Source organism: Leucopleurus acutus (assembly GCF_964270905.1).
Source record: "Leucopleurus acutus genome assembly, chromosome: 1".
Classification (NCBI taxonomy): domain Eukaryota; kingdom Metazoa; phylum Chordata; class Mammalia; order Artiodactyla; family Delphinidae; genus Leucopleurus; species Leucopleurus acutus.
Genome location: NC_139142.1, coordinates 63,707,336 through 63,729,530, shown reverse-complemented (window position 1 = coordinate 63,729,530; position 22,195 = coordinate 63,707,336).

The window sequence follows — 22,195 nt, the reverse complement described above, 5'->3', positions numbered from 1 at the left end:
CTTGATACCCAAACAGCAAGAAAGAAGTGGATAAAGACTCTTGTCCAGGGTGCCCCCCTCCCCAGCTCAGCCCCTACAGCACTGTGGTTTACAGGCATCTCCATAGTCCTCCCCCCACCACTGTCTCAGGGTGTGTGTCATGATCACAGCTGAGGCTCCCGAGGGTCAGAGAGCCAATGAGGCTTGCCTGCAGCCAAACAGTGGAGAAACGGTGTGGCCAGGATCGGAGCCCCAGAGCTCCTGCTCTCACAACAGTCACCACTGTGCTTCCTGTAACCTCAGCCTTAATCCTCTTCTACAGCTCCTACTTTGTCATACAGTGTCAGGAATTTCAGTTCTTCCAGGAAAAGCAGACTCAAGTGGCAACCTGTGCTTTTATGTGGCCCAAGGAAGCTAGCACGTAGCAAGTGCAGATTCAGAAGCTAAATCATCAGGGGAGTTATGCTTTGTCTAAGCCAAGTTGGTCAGCGCTGTGGTAAATCCAACCTTAAAAACTCAGCTTACAAATGAAGGGCTAATGACAAGTGTGAAGACAAAGAAGCTCATGGACCCACTGCCCAGAACTGCCCAAAACCACCTGGCCAGGCTCACCCTGAAGTCTTCGAAACCTCGAGGGTGCCTGCAACCCTCATTGAACTCAGAAGAACAGCCTGGTGGGACTTCCCTGGTGATCCAGTGGGTAAGACTCCATGCTCCCAATGCAGCGGGCCCGGGTTCGATCCCTCGTCGGGGAACTAGATCCCACATGCCACAATGAAGAGTCCACATGCCGCAGCTAAGAACTAAAGATCCCACATGCCGCAACTAAACATGACAGAACAAAGATCTCTCACGCTGCAACTAAGACCTGGTGCAGCCAAAGTAAATTTTTTTTAACAAAAAGCATCATTCGGTTAATCTACTACAAAACATCGGGACTTCCCTGGTGGCGCAGTGGTTAAGAATCCATTTGCCAATGCAGGGGACATGGGTTCGATCCATGGTCCAGGAAGATCCCACATGCCACGGAGCAGCTGAGCCCGCGCACCGCAACTACTGAAGCCCGCATCCCTAGAGCCCATGCTGCGCAACAAGAGAAGCCACTGCAATGAGAAGCCCACACACCGCAATGAAGAGTAGCCCCTGCTCACCGCAACTAGAGAAAGCCTGCGTGCAGAAACGAAGACCCAAAGAAAAAAAAAAACAGCCTGGGGATTCCCCACTCCCTTCCCTCCCTGAAAAACACAGAAGCACTGTCGAGAAAGGCATATGGATTTCACTCTACTATGGCCAAATCAAGACTAAAAACTGACCTTAAACTAAAGAGATGAGAACTCATTCTCAGCAGATCTCAGACCAGTATGGACTTTTCAGTGGTCAAGGAGAGGAGGGGCTCATAATATTTCCCCAGTTGTTCAGGGGAAAGGGAGACCTCATAACATTCTGTTCAACTCTTAAGCCTGCACCAGAGCCCCAGGCTCTTGGGCTGAAGTCAGTCAAAGCCTAGTGGAACCTGCCCAGAGTTCAGTCAGTCCAGAATTTAAATTCCTGCCCAGGATCTGAATCAGCCTGTGGTTCAGATACATAAAATTGTGGAGTGATGAAATAGTGAAATTTGAAGTTCAACTCCAGACTATGCAAAACTAGTTCCTTAGCTTACATCATCACTTTGCTCATGTCTTGCCAAAATGATGGACACTGATTTCTGTAAGGAACACTTTTTTAAAATAAATTTATTGTTTTATTTTTGGCTGCATTGGGTCTTCGTTGCTGCGTGCAGGCTTTTCTCTGGTTGTGGCGAGCAGGGGCTACTCTTCATTGCGGTGCGTGGGCTTCTCATTGTGGTGGCTTTTCTTGTCACGGAGCACAGGCTCTAGGTGTGCAGGCTTCAGTAGCTGTGGCACACGGGCTCAGTAGTTGTGGCTCGCGGGCTCTAGAGCGCAGGCTCAGTAGTTGTGGCACACAGGCTTAGTTGCTCTGCGGCATGTGGGATCTTCCCGGACCAGGGCTCGAACCTGTGTTCCCTGCGTTGGCAGGCGGACTCTTAACCACTGAGCCACCAGGAAAGCCCAAGGAACACTTTTAAACAACATAAATTCCTGTTATACAGTAAGCATTTCCCAATCACCTGCTCTGTACCTGCACTGTGTTATATGACTGTACTCTATCCTGGTGTTTTAAGAACAGTTTTGTCCAAATATCATGGCAGTCTTCCTTCTCCCATAAGCCCCCAAAATGATAGGAAGGTTCTTACAAATTAAGTTGCAAGAGGTTCTGAACTCTGAGACATCAAACTGAAGGGCTTTACAGCAAAGTCTCTTTTTTTTCTACTCAGTATTAAGGAATTAGATATTACTTATATTGGTTTCTCAGGCTTCCAATGCAAATGTTCTCTCCTTAAATATTCAACATTTTTAAAGTCCAAATGGAGAGTCAAGATCCCCCAAGTTAGAAGGGGTGAACTAAACAAGATCTGTCCACAGTCAAGCCTGGCAAACACCACCTAGAAAGCACTTCTCTCTTCAGGTGACCCGCCTCCCTATCATGCTGAAGATGACTGACAGTGACAGTATCCAATTACAGCCTTTCCAATCTCCTTTGGATTTGGAACGTGGGCTGCTTCTAGTCTCTGCCAGAGAAGCTTCAAAGTAACTAGCCTGGGACTTCCCTGGTGGCGCAGTGGTTAAGAATCCGCCTGCCAATGCAGGGGACATGGGTTCGATCCCTGGTCCGGGAAGATCCTGCATGCCCCAGAGCAACTAAGCCCGTGCACCACAACTACTGAGCCTGCTCTCTAGAGCCCGCGACCCACAACTGCTGAGCCTGCGAGCCACAACTACTGAAGTCCACGATCGTAGAGCCTGTACTCCACAACAAGAGAAGTCACCACAATAAGAAGCTCATGGACCACAATGAAGAGTAGCCCCTGCTTGCTGCAACTAGAGAAAGCCTGCGTGGAGCAATGAAGCCAAAAATAATAATTTTTTTGAAAAAAATTATTTATTAAAATAAAAACCAAAGTAACAAGCCTGAAAATATTATGATGTAATCCAAGCCATATATAAAATATAAAACTAATCTACAACCACACCCTGTCTAGTCTTTTGTGGGATGGAAATGCCTAAAACGCCGGTTGGGCTCTCCCGGTAACTATTTAGCAAAGGAAAGAAAAATTTGGAACATGACAAATGGTGTAAGGCTCTCTCAGTCTTTTCTCCCAGAATCTTCAGGGGCTCTGCCCACCCTATGAGAACACAAAAGCAGATAAGACACTGCCAGTCTGCAAAGAACTCACAATCTACAGGGATGAGCAGACACCCTGCTTTTAATTAGAGAGATTATGATAATGGCCACAACAGGGATGCTTCCACAGTGGCATGGGTCTGCAGAGAGGGTAGTATTCATTCTCTGTGCTGGGGAAAGCTACTCAAAGCAGTTCCTGGGCTTCTGACCATTGGAAATGTTGGAAAAGTGAAGGGAAGGGTGTTCTGGGCAGAAAGAACCACGTCATCAAATGCACCAGCAGGTGAAAGTGCCTGGTGTGTGTGTGTGGGTGGGGGTGGATGGGTAACGGCTGCTTGATAAGCAAATTGCAGGCATCAGAGCTGGAGATTCCAGGTCACCGCAGCTCTTGGGCTGAGGAGAGTGCTCCCAGAAACTAGGTCACCAAGTCCTAAAAGCAGGACAATGCAGCTGGTACATCCTAACAGCAGATTAGTTTATTCAGTGTTTTAAATTAAATTAACTTTACCAATACTGTTCATTAAAAAAAAAATGGCTAAAGTTATTTATGCCCAACACTGTTGGACATCATCTCTTTAAAAACCTCATAAAAGAGGTACCACTATTTAAGGCCATTTTACAGATCAGAAAACTGAGGCTCAGAGAAGTTCAGTAACTTACTCAAAGTCACACAACTAGGAAGTGGAGGCGCTGGGATGTGAATTTCTTCAGTCCAACTCCAAAGTCCATGCCTAATCACTTATGTTAAATACATAAAATGCAGTTAAATAATGGTTCTATTGTGTTCTGATCACTAGGAACAAAAAAGCTTTTATTCGGGTTTCTCTGTATTTCAGAGTTGCCACATTCTTGCCAATCTTTTATATTCCCCACAGCACACAACATATTACTGGACACCACTGCTTATCATTCATGTTGATTTTTTTTTTTTCATGTTGATTTTTAAGAAACATGTAAGGAAACATTATACTGGACCCACCCTAACAAAAGAAAAATTTGAGAGAGAGAGAGGGCAAGAGACTTGATCAATGGGTTGGCATGTATGAAGTCTGTACATCTGTGTCTCCTTCTCTCTCTCTCTCTCTCTCTCTCATTCTATATGTATTTTAGTATGTCTGTCTCTTTCTACCTTGTTTCTCTTTTTACCTTTAGGTCTCTCCATTGCTATCTCTGTCTCTGTGTCTCTCTTTCTCTCTCCCTCCTCCCCCCCCTTCCCCTCCTTCTTCTTCTCTCAATATCTCTTCTTCTCCCTCCCTCCCTCCCTCTCCCTCTATCTCTCCCCCCCCCCCACTCTCTTTCTCTCTTTCTCTCTCTATTACATTTCAGAGTGGCATATTGCTTCCTAGATCTTTTCTTTTTTTTACAGCTTTATCGGAGTATAATTGCTTTACAATGATGTGTTAGTGTCTGCTTTATAACAAAACGAATCAGTTATACATATACATATGTTCCCATATCTCTTCCCTCTTGTGTCTCTCTCCCTCCCACTCTCCCTATCCCACCCCTCTAGGTAGTCACAAAGCACCGAGCTGATCTCCCTGTGCTATGCGGCTGCTTCCATTAGCTATCTATTTTACGTTTGGTAGTATATATATGTCCATGCCACTCTCTCAGTTTGTTCCAGCTTACCCTTCCGCCTCCCCATATCCTCAAGTCCATTCTCTAGTAGGTCTGTGTCTTTATTGCTGTCTTACCCCTAGGTTCTTCATGACATTATTTTTTCTTAAATTCCGTATATATGTGTGAGCATACGGTATTTGTCTTTCTCTTTCTGACTTACTTCACTCTGTATGACAGACTCTAGGTCCATCCACCTCATTACAAATAGCTCAATTTTGTTTCTTTTTATGGCTGAGTAATATTCCATTGTATATATGTGCCACATCTTCTTTATCCATTCATCTGTCGATGGACACTTAGGTTGCTTCCATCTCCTGGCTATTGTAAATAGAGCTGCAATAAACATTTTGGTACATGACTTTTTTTGAATTATGGTTTTCTCAGGGTACATGCCCAGTAGTGGGATTGCTGGGTCATATGGTAGTTCTATTTGTAGTTTTTTAAGGAACCTCCATACTGTTCTCCATAGTGGCTGTACCAATTCACATTCCCACCAGCAGTGCAAGAGTGTTCCCTTTGCTCCACACCCTCTCCAGCATTTATTGTTTCTAGATTTTTTGATGTTGGCCATTCTGACTGGTGTGAGATGATATCTCATTGTAGTTTTGATTTGCATTTCTCTAATGATTAATGATGTTGAGCATCTTTCATGTTTTTGTCGGCAGCCTGTATATCTTCTTTGCAGAAATGTCTATTTAAATCTTCTGCCCATTTTTGGATTGGGTTGTTTGTTTTTTTGTTATTGAGCTGCATGAGCTGCTTGTAAATTTTGGAGATTAATCCTTTGTCAGTTGCTTCATTTGCAAATATTTTCTCCCATTCTGAGGGTTGTCTTTTGGTCTTGTTTATGGTTTCCTTTGCTGTGCAAAAGCTCTGAAGTTTCATTAGGTCCCATTTGTTTGTTTTTATTTCCATTTCACTAGGAGGTGGGTCAAACAGGATCTTGTTGTGATTTATGTCATAGAGTGTTCTGCCTAAGTTTTCTCTAAGAGTTTGAGAGTTTCTGGCCTTACATTTAGGTCTTTAATCCATTTTGAGCTTATTTTTGTGTATGGTGTTAGGGAGTGATCTAATCTCATACTTTTATATGTACCTGTCCAGTTTTCCCAGCACCACTTATTGAAGAGGCTGTCCTTTCTCCACTGTACATTCCTGCCCCCTTTATCAAAGGTAAGGTGACCATATGTGCATGGGTTTATCTCTGGGCTTTCTATCCTGTTCCATTGATCTATCTTTCTGTTTTTGTGCCAGTACCATACTGTCTTGATTACTGTAGCTTTGTAGTATAGTCTGAAGTCAGGGAGCCTGATTCCTCCAGCTCCATTTTTCGTTCTCAAGATTACTTTGGCTATTTGGGGTCTTTTGTGTTTCCATACAAATTGTGACATTTTTTGTTCTAGTTCTGTGAAAAATGCCATTGGTAGTTTGATAGGGATTGCATTGAATCTGTAGATTGCTTTGGGTAGTAGAGTCATTTTCACAACGTTGATTCTTCCAATCCAAGAACATGGTATATCTCTCCATCTATTTGTATCATCTTTAATTTCTTTCATCAGTGTCTTATAATTTTCTGCATACAGGTCTTTTGTCTCCTTAGGTAGGTTTATTCCTAGATATTTTATTCTTTTTGTTGAGGTGGTAAATGGGAGTGTTTTCTTGATTTCACTTTCAGATTTTTCACCATTAGTGTATAGGAATGCCAGAGATTTCTGTGCATTAATTTTGTATCCTGCTACTTTACCGAATTCACTGATTAGCTCTAGTAGTTTTCTGGTAGCATCTGTAGGATTCTCTATGTACAGTATCCTGTCATCTGCAAACAGTGACAGCTTTACTTCTTTTCCGATTTGGATTCCTTTTATTTCCTTTTCTTCTCTGATTGCTGTGGCTAAAACTTGCAAAACTATGTTGAATAAGAGTGGTGAGAGTGAGCAACCTTGTCTTGTTCCTGATCTTAGTGGAAATGCTTTCAGTTTTTCACCACTGAGGACGATGTTGGCTGTGGGTTTGTCATATATGGCCCTTATTATGTTGAGGAAAGTTCCCTCTATGCCTACTTTCTGGAAGGTTTTTATCATAAATGGATGTTGAATTTTGTCGAAAGCTTTCTCTGCATCTATGGAGATGACCATATGGTTTTTCTCCTTCAATTTGTTAATATGGTGTATCACATTGATTGATTTGCATATATTGAAGAATCCTTGCATTCCTGGAATAAACCCCACTTGATCATGGTGTATGATCCTTTTAATGTGCTGTTGGATTCTGTTTGCTAGTAATTTGTTGAGGATTTTTGCATCTATGTTCATCAGTGATATTGGCCTGTAGTTTTCTTTCTTTGTGACACCCTTGTCTGGTTTTGGTATCAGGGTGATGGTGGCCTCGTAGAATGCGTTTGGGAGTGTTCCTCTGCTATATTCTGGAAGAGTTTCAGAAGGATAGGTGTTAGCTCTTCTGTAAATGTTTGATAGAATTCGCCTGTGAAGCCATCTGGTCCTGGGCTTTTGTTTGTTGGAAGATTTTTAATCACAGTTTCAATTTCAGTTCTTATGATTGGTCTGTTCATATTTTCTATTTCTTCCTGATCCAGTCTTGGCAGGTTGTGCATTTCTAAGAATTTGTCCATTTCTTCCAGGTTGTCCATTTTATTGGCATAGAGTTGCTTGTAGTAATCTCTCATGATCTTTTGTATTTCTGCAGTGTCAGTTGTTACTTCTCCTTTTTCATTTCTAATTCTATTGATTTGAGTCTTCTCCCTTTTTTTCTTGATGAGTCTGGCTAATGGTTTATCAACTTTGTTTATCTTCTCAAAGAACCAGCTTTTAGTTTTATTGATCTTTGCTATCGTTTCCTTCATTTCTTTTTCATTTATTTCTGATCTGATTTTTATGATTTCTTTCCTTCTGCTAACTTTGGGGTTTTTTTATTCTTCTTTCTCTAATTGCTTTAGGTGCAAGGTTAGGTTGTTTATTCGAGATGTTTCCTGTTTCTTAAGGTAGGATTGTATTGCTATAAACTTCCCTCTTAGAACTGCTTTTGCTGCCTCCCATAGGTTTTGGGTCGTCGTGTCTCCATTGTCATTTGTTTCTAGGTATTTTTTGATTTCCTCTTTGATTTCTTCAGTGATCACTTCGTTATTAAGTAGTGTATTGTTTAGCCTCCATGTGTTTGTATTTTTTACAGATCTTTTCCTGTCACTGCTATCTAGTCTCATAGTGTTGTGGTCAGAAAAGATACTTGATACAATTGCAATTTTCTTAAATTTACCAAGGCTTGATTTGTGACCCAAGATATGATCTATCCTGGAGAATGTTCCATGAGCACTTGAGAAAAATGTGTATTCTGTTGTTTTTGGATGGAATGTCCTATAAATGTCAATTAAGTCCATCTTGTTTAATGTAACATTTAAAGCTTGTGTTTCCTTATTTATTTTCATTTTGGATGACCTGTCCATTGGTGAAAGTGGGGTGTTAAAGTCCCCTACTATGAATGTGTTACTGTTGATTTCCCCTTTTATGGCTGTTAGTATTTGCCTGATGTATTGAGGTACTCCTATGTTGGGTGCATAAATATTTACAATTGTTATATCTTCTTCTTGGATCGATCCCTTGATCATTATGTAGTGTCCTTCTTTGTCTCTTCTAATAGTCTTTAAAGTCTATTTTGTCTGATATGGAATTGCTACACTGGCTTTCTTTTGGTTTCCATTTGCATGGAATATCTTTTTCCATCCCCTCACTTTCAGTCTGTATGTGTCCCTAGGTCTGAAGTGGGTCTCTTGTAGACAGCATACATATGGGTCTTGTTTTTGTATCCATTCAGCCAGTCTGTGTCTTTTGGTGGGAGCATTTAATCCATTTACATTTCAGGTAATTATCAATATGTATGTTCCTATTCCCATTTTCTTAATTGTTTGTGGTTTGTTATTGTAGGTCTTTTCCTTCTCTTGTGTTTCTTGCCTAGAGGAAATCCTTTAGCATTTGTTGTAAAGCTGGTTTGGTGGTGCTGAACTCTCTCAGCTGTTGCTCGTCTGTAAAGGTTTTAATTTCTCCATCAAATCTGAATGAGAGGGCTTCCCTGGTGGTGCAGTGGTTGAGAGTCCACCTGCCACTGCAGGGAACACAGGTTCTTGCCCCTGTCCAGGAGGATCCCACATGCTGTGGAGAGGCTGGGCCCGTGAGCCATGGCCACTGAGCCTGCGCGTCCGGAGCCTGTGCTCCGCAACGGGAGAGGCCACAACGATGAGAGGTCCACGTACCACAAAAAACAAGAAAAAAAAAGTCTGAATGAGATCCTTGCTGGGTAGAGTAATCTTGGTTGTAGGTTTTTCTCCTTCATCACTTTAAATATGTCCTGCCACTCCCTTCTGGCTTGCAGAGTTTCTGCTGAAAGATCAGCTGTTAACCTTATGGGGTATCCCTTGTGTGTTATTTGTTGTTTTTCCCTTGCTGCTTTTAATATGTTTTCTTTGTATTTAATTTTTGACAGTTTGATTAATATGTGTCTTGGCATGTTTCTCCTTGGATTTATCCTGTATGGGACTCTCTGTGCTTCCTGGACTTGATTAACTATTTCCTTTCCCATATTAGGGAAGTTTTCAACTATAATCTCTTGAAATATTTTCTCAGTCCCTTTCTTTTTCTCTTCTTCTGGAACCCATATAATTCGAATGTTGGTGTGTTTAATGTTGTCCCAGAGGTCTCTGAGACTGTCCTCAGTTTTTTCATTCTTTTTTCTTTATTCTGCTCTGCAGTAGTTATTTCCACTATTTTATCTTCCAGGTCACTTATCCGTTCTTCTGCCTCAGTTATTCTGCTATTGATCCCTTCTAGAGTATTTTTAATTTCATTTATTGTGTTGTTCATCGTTGCTTGTTTCCTCTTTAGTTCTTCTAGGTCCTTGTTAAATGTTTCTTGCATTTTCTCTATTCTATTTCCAAGATTTTGGATCATCTTTACTATCATTATTCTGAATTCTTTTTCAGGTAGACTGCCCATTTCCTCTTCATTTGTTAGGCCTGGTGGGTTTTTATCTTGCTCCTTCATCTGCTGTGTGTTTTTCTGTCTTCTCATTTTGCTTATCCTACTGTGTTTGGGGTCTCCTTTTTGCCGGCTGCAGGTTCGTAGTCCCCGTTGTTTTTGGTGTCAGTCCCCAGTGGCTAAAGTTGGTTCAGTGGGTTGTGTAGGCTTCCTGGTGGAGGGGACTAGTGCCTGTGTTCTGGTGGATGAGGCTGGATTTTATCTTTCTGGTGGGCAGGTCCACATCTGGTGGTGTGTTTTGGGGTGTCTGTGGACTTACTATGAGTTTAGGCAGCCTCTCTGCTAATGGGTGGGGCTGTGTTCCTGTCTTGATAGTTGTTTGGCATAGGGTGTCCAGCACTGTAGCTCACTGGTCGTTGAGTGAAGTTGGGTGTTGGTGTTGAGATGGAGATCTCCGGGAGATTTTTGCCATTTGATATTACGTGGAGCTGGGAGGTCTCTTGTGGACCAGTGTCCTGAAGTTGGCTCTCCCACCTCAGAGGCACAGCACTGACTCCTGGCTGCAGCACCAAGAGCCTTTCATCCACATGGCTCAGAATAAAAGGGAGAAAAAGAAGAAAGAGAGAAAGAAAGAAGGAAAGAAAAGAAAGTAAGGTAAAATAAATAAAGTTATTAAAATAAAAAATAATTATTAAGAAAAAAATTTTTTAATTAAAAAAAAACAAAAACGGACGGATAGAACCCTAGGACAAATGGTGAAAGCAAAGCTATACAGACAAAATCTCACACAGAAGCATACCCATACACACTCACAAAAAGAGGAAAAGGGGAAAAAATAATAAATCTTGCTCTCAAAGTCCACCTCCTCAATTTGGGATGATTCGTTGCCTATTCATATATTCCACAGATGCAGGGTACTTCAAGTTGATTGTGGAGATTTAATCCGCTGCTTCTGAGGCTGCTGGGAGAGATTTCCCTTTCTCTTCTTTGTTCGCACAGCTCCCGGGGTTCAGCTTTGGATTCGGCCCCGCCTCTGTGTGTTGGTCGCCAGAGGGCGTCTGTTTTTCGCTCAGACAGAACGGGGTTAAAGGAGCAGTTGCTTCGGGGGCTCTGGCTCACTCAGGCCGTAGGGAGGGAGGGGTGTGGATGTGGCGCGAGCCTGCGGCGGCAGAGGCCAGCAGGACGTTGCACCAGCCTGAGGCACGCCGTGCGTTCTCCCAGGGAAGTTGTCCCTGGATCCCGGGACCCTGGCAGTGGCGGGCTGCACAGGCTCCCAGACGGGAGGTGTGGAGAGTGACCTGTGTTCGCACACAGGCTTCCTGGTGGCGGCAGCAGCAGCCTTAGTGTCTCATGCCCGTCTCTGGGGTCCGCGCTGATAGCCGCGGCTTGCGCCCGTCTGTGGAGCTCCTTTCAGCAGCGCTCTTAATCCCCTCTTCTCGACCACCAGGAAACAAAGAGGGAAGAAAAAGTCTCTTGCCTCTTCGGCAGGTCCGGACTTTTTCCCGGACTCCCTCCCAGCTAGCCATGGCGCACTAACACTCTGCAGGCTGTGTTCACGCCACCAGTCCTCTCCCTGCGCTCTGACCGAAGCCCGAGCCTCTGCTCCCAGCCCCCGCCCGCCCCGGCGGGTGAGCAGACAAGCCTCTCGGGCTGGTGAGTGCTGGTCGGCACCGATCCTCTGTGCGGGAATCTCTCCGCTTTGCCCTCCGCGGCCCTGTTGCTGTGCTCTCCTCCGTGGCTCCGAAGCTTCCCCCCCTCCGCCACCCGCAGTCTCCACCCGCGAAGGGGCTTCTACTGTGTGGAAACCTTTCCTCCTTCACGGCTCCCTCACACTGGTGCAGGTCCCGTCCCTATTCTTTTGTCTCTGTTTATTCTTTTTTCTTTTGCCCTACTCAGGTATGTGGGGAGTTTGTTGCCTTTTGGGAGGTCCTAGGTCTTCTGCCAGCATTCAGTAGGTGTTCTGTAGGAGTTGTTCCACATGTAGATGTATTTCTAATGTATCTGTGGGGAGGAAGGTGATCTCCGCGTCTTACTCTTCTGCGTAAGATCCCATGTGCCGTGGAGCAACTAAGCCCATGCGCCACCATTACTGAAGCCCACACACCTAGAGCCCATGCTCTGCAACAAGAGAAGCCACTGCAATGAGAAGCCCATGCTCTGCAGCGAAGAGTGGTCCCCACTCACCACAACTAGAGAAAGCCCGCATGCAGCAACGAAGATCCAATGCAACCAAAAATAAATAAATAAATTTTATTTTAAAAAAAAAGGGAAGAAAGAAAGATAAGCATACTGAGACACAGAAAGATATAAGACAGAGAGAGTTACAGCAAGGGAGAGAGACTGAAAGAGAGACACAGAGAGAGAGACGAAGACAGAGACACAAGAGAGGAAGGCAGAAAGAGGTAGACAGATGAACAGCCTGACAGACATGCCAATCAACCCACTGACCAAGTCTCTTGCTCTTTCTGTCTAAATTTCCCTTCAGTAGTATGGGTCCAGTATAATGTTTCCTTACTGGTTTTTCGTAAATCAACATAGGTGATAAACAAGGAGGTCACATTCCCCATCCCACCACCAGGTTTCCCATGCCACAGAAGGGGAGCTGAGAAACAGGGGGACTTGGCACCCACATCCAACATGATACCACAGAAGCAGTGAATGGCTGGCTGTCCTGGCCCTCTCTGAGGCATCCCTCAGGAATAGGGCAATGCTGTGTTCAGTCAAGTTCAGGGGGTGCAGAGTCCATGACCTTGAACTCATCTGCAGTGGACTCTTTAATCGAATGAAAAGGATACCCATTTCCCTCCCTGGCAGAGCTACTGGGCAATGCCAAAGGAACTTTCCTCCACAAATATAAATGGAAAACTTTTATCCCCACATCAAAGGGGAAAAAAACCCACTCCTCCAAAAAAGACATTTAACCCAGTCAGGAGGACACCAGGGTCCTCTCTTTGTTGTGCTGACCTTCAGTACAATACTGGTTGTGAACTGTGAGCTTTCTAACACCTGTCATAATACACTTTGATAAAACAAGAGTGAGTACGGATGAGACCACATTTGAAACAAGGCAGTCTTTAGGGAACAGGTATTGAGCCAAACATTGTGGAGATGATATCTTTCATTCATATGATGCCAGAGAAAGACTGAATCATTGGGAAAGAGTTGAAGATGATCAGAGTTTTATGCTTGAAATTTCTAAACTACTATCCACCCTGCTCCCAGCTAACCGCATTTCTCAGCTTGCACGGGAAGAAAGGGGAAGTTTCCAACAGGATGTGGAGCTGATGTCAACCACCCGCGTGTGCTCTCTTTCCTCCAGTCAGCACGCTGGGACAGTGCCCTTTTCACTCCCTGAGGACAGATCCTGTGCCACTTCGTCCCCTCCCAGCCACCTCCTTATTACCTCCTACCACTTCTGTGTGGTATCACACACACACGCAGCTGCAGCGGCTGATTTGGGCCACCAACCTTGCTGCCACCATGTCACTCAGCACCAAACGCCCTCCAGCTCTGCAACTCCAGATGTTACAGAAATTTGGGAACTCTCCTCTGCCTTCCAAATAAAACCCACTTCATCTTGTCAGCAAACAATAGCCGCGAGGACATGGAGGCTCAGCTGCAATACAAATCCTAAACTACTGTGGACCCTGACAAGGTCAGTCTTCAGTGGGGGCCTCTTGTCTTCAGAACTTCTCATTTCATTTCGGAACCATTCCTCAGAAAAAGGAGGCTTCCCAGAAGCAAGGAGTCAGTCTGCCACTTTACTGCAGATCCCCAGCAGAAGGAATCGCCGAAGCCAGCAAACAGATCATTTACTTTCATTGCTAAAGAAGTACAGCTAATTTTAGAGATGGACGGTGGTGATGGTTGCACAAGAATGTGAATACACTAATGCCACTGCCCTGGACACTTAAAAATGGTTAAAATGGTAAGTTTTATGTTATGTATATTTTACCACAATTTTTCAAAGTGAAAAAAATTTTAAAAAGAATAAACTGAATGCCACATATTTTTTTAAAAAAGGAAGTACAGCTAAGTCCCAGGTGGCCTAATGATCACTGATTTAGTATTATTAATTTTTTTTTTAGGGAAGGTACTTTTTCTTTTTTTTTTAATTTATTTGAATTTATTTATTTTTGGCTGTGTTGGGTCCTCGTTGCTGCGCACGGGCTTTCTCTAGTTGTGGTGAGCGGGAGCTACTCTTCGTTGCAGTACGCAGGCTTCTCATGTGGTGGCTTCTCTTGTTGCGGAGCACAGGCTCTAGGCGTGCGGGCTTCAGTAGTTGTGGCACACAGGCTCAGTAGTTATGGCTTACGGGCTTAGTTGCTCCGCGGCATACGGGATCTTCCCGGACCAGGGATCGAACCCGTGTCCCCTGCATTGGCAGGAGTTTCTTAACCACTGCGCCACCAGGGAAATCCATTATTAATTATTTTTAATTGAAATATAGTTGTACAATATTATATAAGTTACAGGTGTACAATAGAGTGATTCACAATTTTTAAAAGTCATACTCCATTTACAGTTATTATAAATTATTGGCTGTAATCCCCATATTGTATAATATATCCTTGTAGCTTGTTTTATACATAATAGCTTGTACTTCTTACTCCCCTACCCTTATATTTCCCCTCCCTGCTTCCCTCTCCCCACTGATCACCACTAGTTTGTTCTCTATACCTGTGAGTCTGCTTCTTTTTTGTTATATTCACTAGTTCACTGTATTTTTTTTAGATTCTACATATATCATACAGTGTTTGTCTCTCTCTGTCTGACTTAAAGTATTATTAAATTATTTTTAAAGAGAATCTCAGTAGCACAGAAAGGTGACCAGCTTTGAGGGTTTATGAAAATCAAAAGTAGGAAAATACATGCCCTTACAATAAAAAATCCCCTTACATTAAAAATCACTACACTCTGTCTAGTATATGAGTATTGTCCATGAGTACGATTTTCTAAAGGATGTCACAAAGCTTTTCTTTCAGAAACCGGTTCTCCCACAATTGCAGCTTGGAGAACATTCAGATCACAGGAGTGGCCTATAAGGGTTTCCAGCTCTCTCTAACAATAATGTGTTCAACAGACTGTTCTCATGGTACTGCAGGTGAACACAGTCCCCCATTAACATTAGTGGAAAATATTATTTGCATTGGCAGATGGTAAAATTTAAGGCTTGGGAAATCTAAAAGACAGAGCTGAGATCATTCTGAGAGAAGAGCAGTTCAGATTCCAGACCCGGAGCTCCTAGCCCAGAGGCCACCGTTTCCGGCCTTCTGGCTTGAGATCATTTAAGAAACAAAGGTCACTCACTGTGAATTAATTAACTTCAACAACTATCCACCCACATAAGCACCTAGTCTCTTGAATCCTGCCTATTAACTCACTCTTTGCCAGAAGACTCCAACACAAGAAGCCCCCAAATGGGGGAAAGCCCCAAATGCAGCTTATGTTTAAGAAAGGGTGAAGGTGTGATTAACTGCGCACGCGCGTCAGTTTCACCTACAAGGAGTACTGAGTGACCTTTAGAAGGTCTTAGGGGCAGGGCAAGGGAAAGCGCCAGCACAGGTCAGGTTCTAACTCGCTGTGCATGTCAGGTACAAGTGACAAAGCACGTCAGTCAGGAGCAATCATGAAGGCAGAAAGCCCAATGGCAAAGCCGAAGAAAGAGAACAGATTATGACCATCTCTCGGGCAGCTATGCATAGAGTTTTTATCCTAATACCAGACCAAGATGGACCATGAAAGGAGAGAGAAATGCAATGCTCACGGTTCCCTGCCATGCTAACCACAAAGGTGTCTGCATCGGCCCTGGATTTCACATCTTCCCTACAGTCTCAGCAGAAAAAAATATATAAACCTCTTCCCAAGAAGGGTAATGATTTCCTTTGAGTTCCGGTTTCCACCCCGCCCTCCTCGTCGAAGGCATGCTCGAGTGATCCATCCTCTCTCCTATTTCCTTCACCTCTCCCTTTCTCCCTTTCTTTTGCCACATTTCTTTCACCACAGTGGTTCTAAATGTTGTGGCTCACAAATCTCTTTCTTTGAGAAGCGGGTAAGTTCTGCATGCGATTCCTAAGGGGCTGATAGATTCCTAGGCTCACGGGGCCCAGGTGAGCAATCCCTGCTTCCACCTTAGACCTAAGTTGCTAGTGGACACCTCTCCTTCCTTTCCAAGCAAGCTTCTAGAATACAGAACTCTCTGCTCCCTATTTCTATTTCCTCCTCAATCCACTGCCCTCACTCCACTAAAACTAATCCTGCTGAAGTTACCACTGACATTCCAAGTGCCAAACCCAATGGGTACGTTTTTCTCTCTCATTTGACTTCCTGCTGTAGCTCACGGTGACCCATCCCCATATCCTAAAACTCTTCCTTAAATATCTTGACATCATAGCAATAAAGCCCTCTTAGAGCTTGATTAACGATTTTTCCTTCCCTAGGAAATGTTCAAACCACCCAGCTTGGCCCCAGCTGCCTGTTTTGCATACTTATGTCTCCACCTCCCCACCATGGCTGATCAGTACAGGGTTGGGCCTCACCAAGCTATACCAATCAGTGACTTCCCTAAGAATTTTTGAATAGAGAGGAAAAACAAACAAACAAAAAAATGTCTTGGGTTTCGCATAATGTTTGGTACCAAATTCCAGTTACATGCCCATACCTACACAGCTGACTACCCCTATATGTTTAGAATACATTTCCATTTTTCCTCTAGCCAGTTGGCACTTGGCTTCTGTCACTTGCCACCAAAAGGGTCCTAACTGATATAGATATTCTCTCCTCTCTGGTTCACCTCTCCTCTATCTGGCTGCTCCGTTTAGTCTTCTCAGCAGGTAGCTGTCTCTCTGTCCATCCCTCAAACATGGTCTTCTCTATCACAATTATAGGGGACAATGGTTGGTGAGACAGAAACACAGCTACATCAGTGAACCAGATTGACCTAAGTAAGGCTGTGGATTCCTTTGAACCCCACCAGGCTTCACTCAGAATAAGCTATTTGCAACACAGGTTTCTATGGGAAAATAAAATCAAGAAAAAAACAATGGGAGGGCTTCCTTGGTGGCGCAGTGGTTGGGAGTCCGCCTGCCGGTGCAGGGGACGCGGGTTCGTGCTCCGGTCTGGGAAGATCCCACATGCCGCGGAGCGGCTGGGCCCGTGAGCCATGGCCGCTGAGCCTGCGCCTCCGGAGCCTGTGCTCTGCAGCGGGAGAGGCCGCGACGGTGAGAGGCCCGCGTGCCGCAAAAAAAACAATGGGAATTAACAGCAGCAAAGTAGACTTAGGTTAGACAATATTTTAAAGATGAGAGACTCAGAATATGTATCACTTTGTGGAAAAGACCAGGCCACCAAAATATATATATAAAATTTGGATCCAAATATCAGATCCAATAATTTGGGCAGTTTCTGATAAAACAGTCAGAAGTCTAAATATAAAGGAGGTCTGTTCCTGACATTAGAACCTCCCTGATGTGATGCAGTGGGAGGTACAAACATCACTTACTGATGAGCTACTGGAAACAGCTGGCCTAAATCTAACTATGGTCTAGAACATGGAGTGTCCTATAGAACAACTGGCCTGGACCCTCAAAGTGATCAATGTCACAGAGAACGGGGGTGGGGGAAAAGGGGGAAGACTTTCTACACTGAGACTACAGAAAGGTAACAGCCAGGCTTCCCTCGTGGCACAGTGGTTAAGAATCCTCCTGCAATGCAGGGGACACGGGTTCAAGTGCTGGTCCGGGAAGGTCCCACATGCTGCAGAGCAACTAAGCCCGTGTGCCACAACTACTGAGCCTGCGCTCTAGTGCCCGCAAGCCACAACTACTGAGCCCACATGCCACAACTACTGAAGCCCTCGCGCCTAGAGCCCGTGCTCTGCAATGGGAGAGGCCGCTGCAATGAAAGGCCCGCGCACCACAACGAAGAGTAGCCCCCATTCGCCACAACTGGAGAGGGCCTGGAGAGGGTGTGCAGCAATGAAGACCCAACGCCGCAGCGAAAAAAAAAAAAAAAAAAAGAAAGGTAACAGTCAAGTGCAATGCATGAAACTCGAGTAGAGATTGGATTTTAAAAAACATCTTAAAACAGCTTTGGGAATTTGAGTATGGACAAGATTTTGAATGTTATTGAAATAATAAATTGAAGTGTAATAACGATGTCATGGTTGTCTAGGAGGATCTTCTTGTTCTTGAGAGACTCAAGTTGAAATACTTAGAGTTGAACAGTCCTGATGTCTACAGCCTGGGCTCCTCTCCTTATTCCTCTTGTCTTCTGACTCTTCTTACTCAGCTCTGCTCATACTTGCCTGTTCTACTCACACTTACCACACCTATGGACAAACATGACTCCCAAGCCAATGTCTCCAGCTTGGAACTCTCTTCTTAGCTCCAGAACTGTGCAGCCCACTTTCTGCTCGACACTCCACCTGAATGTCCCAGCAGCTCCGCACACTCAATGTTATTCAAAGCCAAACACATCTTTCCACTTTTCAATCCCTGCCACGCACCCCACCCTAACCCCCCCCCAAAAAATCCTGCTCCCTTTTCTGTCTTCTCTATCTTCGTAAATGCCAAGTTGACCAAGCCAGAAACTTCCCTCTTTCCTTCCCCATATCTAATCATTACTAAATCCTGTGTACCTCATAAATCTCTCTTCTCCATCTCCTCCCCACGGTACTATTCTTGCCCTCTTTGTCTCCCTAACTAAATATTATGGAAGCATCCTCACTGGCCTTTCTTGTCTCCAATTTAGCTGCCCTCTAGTCTATTTTCCACCCTTCCACAAGAATAGATTTTTCTAACATACGGGGAAGTATAGTCAATATTTTGTAATAACCTATAAGGGAAAAGAATCTGAAAAAGAATATATATATCTGAATCACTTCGCTGTACACCTGAAAATAACACAACATTGAAAATCAACTATACTTCAATTTTTTAAAAAATCATATCAGTATACTGCTCAAACTTCTTCAGTGGCTCCCCAATGCCTCCAAGACAAAAATCTAATAAACTCCTTTTGCATGATATTCAAGGTCTTTCACGACCTTTGCCCCCGCTTTCCTTCCAAGTCTCATCTCCTTCTGCACCCCACCACACAGCCAGTTCCTCAAACATACTACACTCCTGTGGTCACTCTGAGCACCCCTTATCCTCCAGAGAGGCTGGGCATTTGCACATGCCATTCTTTCAGCTTAGATGCCATCCCCTGCCACCTCCATACCAACCACTCTCCACACTGCATACATACACTCCTACTAGATAAGATAGGTCTGGGACTTCCCTGGTGGCACAGTGGTTAAGAATCTGCCTGCTAATACAGGGTACATGGGTTCGAGCCCTGGTCTGGGAAGATCCCACATGCTGCAGAGAAACTAAGCCCGTGCACCACAACTACTGAGCCTGCACTCTACAGCTCGCAAGCCACAACTACTGAGCCCATGTGCCACAACTACTGAAGCCCATGCGCCTAGAGCCCATGCTGCTCAACAAGAGAAGCCACCACAATGAGAAGCCCACACACCGCAACAAAGAGTAGCCCCTGCTTTCCGCAACTAGAGAAAGCCCGCACACAGCAACAAAGACCCAAAGCAGCCAAAACCAAATAAATAAATAAATAATTTTTTTTTTAAAAAAGAGAGAGAGAGACGATAGGTCTGTTGGAAAGCTGCCTTGACATTCCCCAGCTTGACTTATGAGCTCCATTTCTCCCATGGCACCACTGACACTGATACACAACCACTTTAAAGCAATTTAGCGTATTACATTAGGTTAATTATTTACATAATTGGTTTCCCACAGACTGTAAGATTCTTAATAACATAGGACCTTATTTTTAGTTTGTTTTTTAAGTAACTAGTCCATTCCTAGTAGATAACAGGCACTGAACAATTATTTATTTTAAAAATTGACAGTTAGGGGGAGGGAGGGATGAATAGGTAGAACACAGTGAAACTGCTTTGCTATATGATACTATAAGATAGATATATGTCCTTAGACATTTATCCAGACCCAGACAATGTACAACACCAAGAGTAATGTAAGTGATGGACGCTGGGTGATTATGATGTGTCAGTGTAGGTTCATCAGTGGTACCAAATATACCACTCTGGTGGGAGACATTGATAATGGAGGAGGCTATGCATGTGTAGGAGCAGGGGGTATATGTACCTTCCATTCAGTTTTGCTGTGAACCTAAAACTGCTCACAAAAACTCTATGTAAAGAAAAAAATTATAAGGACTTCCCTGGTGGGCCGGTGGTTAAGAATCCGCCTTCCAATGCAGGGGACAAGGGTTCGATCCCTGGTCAGGGAACTAAGATTCCACATGCCACAGGGCAACCTAGCCCGCGTACCACAACTACTGAGCCCTCATGCCACAGCTAGAGAGAAGCCTGCGCACTGCAACTAGAGAAGCCCTCGTGCCACAATGAAGAGCCCACACGCCACAACAAAAGATCCCATGTGCCACAACTAAGACCTGATGCAGCCAAATAAATAAATAATTTTTTTTAATTTTATATACACACACACACACATATATGTATGGAGAGAGAGAAAGAAAGAGAATCACCATTGAGGAAGAAAGTACAGAAACAGAGAAAGAGAGATGAAGAAACATATAAATCCCAGGATGGACCAGTGCATAGCTGCTATTCAGTGCCAAAATGAAAAAAGAAATGGACAGCCAGAGATGACCTTTGAGAAGAATTGCTAAAAACACTATTTTAGATGAATTACCCTGGAAGTACTACTAACAAGCAGGATAATTTTAAGGGGAAAATAGAAATTCAGCCTCCTGCATTCAGTTGTAAGGGACAAGAAACTGGTCAAGTGGTGGAGATGAGAGATAAGCCAGGAATGAAGTGAATAATTTGAAAGTCCCTTGCACAGACATAGCAGGATAATTATTTAAACCGTGAAGGCAGTAATTTAGGTCTAAAATGTCACCACCATCAAGTCTAAGTTTTATTGTAGTCTGTTAAGGAAGAGTTCTCTGGGGATTATGAATAACTGCTTCTTGAAATGGAAACTCTGCAAAAACAATTGACATTTCTATAATCCTTAAGGAATAGGACTTAGAGGAAAAATGACTATTCAGGTGGCTCTCTGAACATCAGTGTCTGAATAGCTAATATTCATCCTTGCTTTATGTCACCCTCATTAATCAGCTCCTATTAAAGATAATGCCATATATGTAATTATATGGCATAGCATTATGTTAAATATTTAAGACTTTCATATTGCACCATCTCTTAGGTGTGGTGATATATTGCCCTGATTTAAATACATGTGTCAATTTTTCATAGATTTCATCTATATTCATGGCTCAAGGCCCCTTAGCAAATTAATAACCAAAAGAATGAACTCCTCTATTTGTAAGTCCATAGTCGGTTGCTTAGCATACTTCTCCACGCTTGTTTTATCTCTAAAAGTCCTATTCGGCTTTCTAAAAATACGCCTACCCTTTGTTTTCCAATTGCCCTGGTTCCCATGTTACATGTTTTCAATCTAATCACATGTGATTTCAAAATTGCACCACACTTGTAAACCGAGTCATCAAAATAGACGATAAGGAAAATAAACAATACACCATAAGGGAAGCCAGATTAAACCAAGTCCAAGATATTGCAATGAAATTTAACTTATTCCGCATTTTTAACATACAACAAAACTCATCTTTTCAAAAAAATACTCATCTTTATAAAGTTTCCGAGTGCTCACACGGCATTTCATTCATGACTCCTTACAACAACCTTATGAAAAAGAGTCAGCAGTGTCCTAATTATAAAATCAGGAAAACAGAGAAAGCAAGAACCCTTGGCCAAATTTCCATGACGAACAGCTGAATGGGGATTAAAATTCTGTGTTCACACACTTATAGTCCATTTTCTCCTGCACATTTTTTTGTGAAAATTCTGTTATCAGGTACCTGGCCTCCCCAAGGCCACTCACATCAATCATTAACCACCGTTAAATCAATAAACTCCTGCTGCTTCCACCCTAAGCCCAGCCTGCTCTTGGGAAAAGCAGCGTTGTCAGAATTTAGTGCCTGACACTGCTCTGAAGGTGGCTGCCTCTCTGCAAAGGACCCCCTCCTTAGGAACTCCCAAAGTTCATTTCCTTTACCCTGTCTTTTAAGTCAGACAAGCCCAAACATGCTCTTCTAATTTGATGAAAATCTATCCAGCTGTTTTCATTTGATGTAATGACGAACAGGCAGAAACTTTATCCAAGTGGGTAATACTATCCTAGGTGCAAATTCTGTGGCAGTCAGTAATGCATGTTCTAATGCAGTAAACACTGCTTTGGGGCTTCCCTGGTGGCGCAGTGGTTAAGAATCTGCCTGCCAAGGCAGGGGACACGGGTTTGAGC